Source organism: Octopus bimaculoides, chromosome 5 (genome assembly GCF_001194135.2).
Source record: "Octopus bimaculoides isolate UCB-OBI-ISO-001 chromosome 5, ASM119413v2, whole genome shotgun sequence".
Lineage (NCBI taxonomy): Eukaryota > Metazoa > Mollusca > Cephalopoda > Octopoda > Octopodidae > Octopus > Octopus bimaculoides.
The window spans coordinates 27,126,846-27,130,481 of record NC_068985.1 but is presented as its reverse complement, the minus strand read 5'-3'; the positions used below and the strand labels follow the sequence as shown (position 1 = coordinate 27,130,481).

The 3,636-nt window shown below is 35.0% G+C and overlaps 1 protein-coding gene across 1 annotated transcript in view; it reads left to right on the top strand.

The window, feature by feature from the left end:
- The first annotated feature begins 681 nt into the window (after positions 1-681).
- LOC106873198 (histone H4 transcription factor) overlaps positions 682-3,636 on the top strand; it is a 22,677-nt gene continuing 19,722 nt past the window's right edge. Inside the window, exon 1 of the mRNA XM_014920437.2 lies at positions 682-1,993. The gene's annotated coding sequence lies outside the window, so the exon portion shown is untranslated. The remainder of the gene's footprint in view (positions 1,994-3,636) is intronic.

Here is a 3,636-nt window from a genome sequence, read left to right as displayed (position 1 = left end):
TTGTCATAGCGTCTAGATTTGATGAAATTGGGATCCAAGCATCGAATGGAAGAAAATAAGCGAAGGGCATTGTTCAAAAAGTTGCTGCATGTGCACGCGTAAACTTGTATAGCAGGTTTATAGAGGCGGCGGAGAAGTAAGTAGGTCTGCTTTATTGGATAAATTTTCAGACATCTACGCCAGCATTTCGCTATTTGAATGTGGTAAATGCCCTGTGGAACTAGAAACATATTTCCACACTTCCCTTCTCAAAATGCAGATTTCATAGTCGTAGAAATGAATGAAGGCACTAATTAAGCTATTAATCAATTGTGCAGATAATTTGCATATACCTATTGGCGATCTTACGATACCAGTTCTGTCGTAAGATCGCCTAGCTATTTCTTCCGTGTCTAATATAAACACAGTCATATTATAAATGCTTCTTTTGTGTGTGTGTGTGTGTGTGTATAAAACGACAGGAGCAACAGAACACATGTTTCTAAACCTTATAAGATGCCTAAATAAAAGTTCTCAAAGTAAAATTAATTTTTTTGTCGCGCGGAAGAAAAGTTTAGCATTTCAGACAGAACTATTTCCTTTTCTTTAGAAAATGGGTAAGTCAACTCTCTCCGGGATAGGAAGGGTCCATCACAGCAAATTAATATATTCCACGTGGTAAACTTTTTGAATTTACTATTTGAAGATGGTAGATCATCAGTAGAATTTTTTTCTTAGTTTATATTTATATATTTTAATGGCTTTGTTAGAAAAGAAACAGCGATGTTCATGATCTTTCTCGGAGTTACTGACACTAGTGGTTTTATCCTCAAAGACCTGACCTGTATGGATATTACTAAAAGCGCCCAAGGATCAGGTGATGGTGAGCGGAAAAAATGCTACAGGTTAATATGATACAGAAAAAATACCACTCGTTAAATAGCGTGTGGTGTATGGTCAAATCATTTAAATATGGCAGGTATTTTAAGTATTACCGTTCGGAGTGGTTAAGAATTGTTTCTATTATTTCCCCGACTCTGCATCTTTATGACTGACGTGCAGTACCACCCGAATCTTTGCATTTATCATCGGAAAACTTTGGGAATCGAAAGCCTAATTTCGACCCGGGCATTTATCTAGCATTTTCTCCGGTATTCGTTAAATAGACGATTTCCTTTTATTTGATCGGTTTACTTATAAAAAAAATTGTCTATGACATTAGGAAAGTATGTCTGATATATTTAAAAACATTATTTTTTCTGGAAATATCCACTCTAAGTGCCGCTAAAAATATATAAAGTCATAGCTACAAATATATAAAGCGGATCTTTACCTTTTGACCGGCAGGGAAAAGATCCTACGAAGCTACTAGCTCAATTTTTTTTATTGAATTTCCCGCCATTTGAGTAAAGAAAACTAGAGAAATTTAATGGATTTCAACGTTTGTGTGAATGATACTGCAATATTATGCATTTTCAAATCAGAAATAAGTGTTTTTCTAAGACTACATTTTAAAATGTATACGTTATTGGATAACAAAAAATCGTTGGAAGAATCAAGCGTGCAGGATGCCAGTCATTAGACAAGTATCATTTCGAAAGACTTTTCAAAACTGGAAATTGACATATAAAATAAATAACCATTCTTCAATAAAACAAAATTCAGTTATCTTTCTTCGTTGTCCAAATTTGCCAAATACAAACCTTATTAGTTTCAATTCGCTTGGCTACCCATCATTCCCCAGACTTCAATTTCTAACAAATAGTTTAGATGTTCGTGATTAATAGCAAAAATTACATGTAAATATAATTGCTTAAATTAATATCAAACCAATCAACTGTCATTTAATATAAACTGTGAGACATAGTAAATGAACGGTAGAATAAATCAGTAATTAAGATGTTTCTTGGAAACCGCCACCTTGTAACTTAGGTATTTCGCGCTTTTCATAAGTCCGGGTTATCTCCCTGTATTATCCCATCGTCTCCTGACAACAAGCACCATCATTTCTTTTGTGAGTATTTTTTACAACCTTCCTATTATTATGATGCACACACTTTAAATTCTACTTCGTTAACACTTTATTTAGAAGCAGAATCTTAGACATCATCCTTGCGATTTACTGTCTTAAATATATTTATGTATTCATCCTGAAGCTTTGTAGTCGTAGCTTTTGTTCATATGGTGTTCCTATTTGCCATGTATTTTCCTCTAATTTCCTTTGTATACACATCTGTAGTTATACAATTTTAGAAGCGTTCTTTTACATTTTTTTTTCTCATTTCGACATTTTATTATTTTTCCAGATGTAAACGTGAAACATCGCTGCATATCTTTTTTAATATTTCCTTTTATATGCGATCTTAGAATAACGTATTTCACTAGTTAACGCCATTACTTGCATATCTTTACTTTCATTTGACTTCCATCTAGAATATCTGAACCAGTCTTGTAGATCACAATATATTATTTTATAGGTAGCTTCTGGGTAAAATAGCAAGCCGTACGTTATGACTCGGGACACCACTATGGTTTAAACTATTGTTATCCCTCTCGATCATGCTAACAACAAAGTAGACTAGTGATATTGGTAGACAGGTTCTTCGCAACAACCTGCTTCTGTTGATCTTGGGATTTGTTTCTCTTCTTTTCTCTTGATTATCTAGCTCAAGAGTACCCCAATCTCTCTCCCTTTCCCCTATATATATAGTGTGTGTGTCGCTTATATATAATCTGTGTGTGTGCTTTATTTTTCAAAATAATTTTTCTTCGAAAACAGCTGCACTTTCTTTTAAAAAACAAAACAGAGGCCTTAATTTCTGTAATCATCGACGAAACTTTTTCGTTTTCACATATCTCATATTCCACAAGTTGTCATACCTTCACATTCACCACATACACCCACCCGATGTGGTGTTCGTCCTATATTCATCATTCCCTAATTTAGACACCTTGCTCCCTGTCTCATGTTATCACACAAACACTTCCCTTACATCCTTTCTTAACCGAAATATCTAGGCTGTACTTATTTTGGACTTGCTTCTATCTTACTTTGGTATTTATATTTTCTCATACTCTGACAGTAAAAGTAATGATAAATTAAAAATCTACTGTACGTTAGATTTTGTAGGTTTTAGAAATTACAATTGTTTACGCTTTAGCTATAAAGGAAAATAGATAGATGAGAAGTTGTGAGATACATGATTTTCCCCAGAATACTAATGGCGTAGGTTGTTCCAGTAGGAGGACGAAACCACTAGCGTTGCCCGCCACATTAGTTCAAATCACAAGCTGTGTTTGTACCAGGGGAAACATTTATTTACACACATAATATATCAGCCCGTCTGTTTATTTATTTCTCACTTTATTGGAATGCGTGTTGACACACACGCACCAGTTTCGCATTTCTTATGATACTATTTTCATAAACAGCTGCTTTATCCAGAACAAATGGAAGGAAGTTTTCTGTCTTTGCTCTATGACATATCTAGATAAATCACGATAAAAGAGGAATTTGGATGATCACTTGACGTAAAACTTCGAGGTACTACTAAAGCAGCGCGGACCCGAACGCGCAGTCGCGCGTCCGGGCTAGCTCCCTAACCCTAAACACGTATTCATTTGCACACGCGGGTTAGGGTTAGGATCGACCACTCA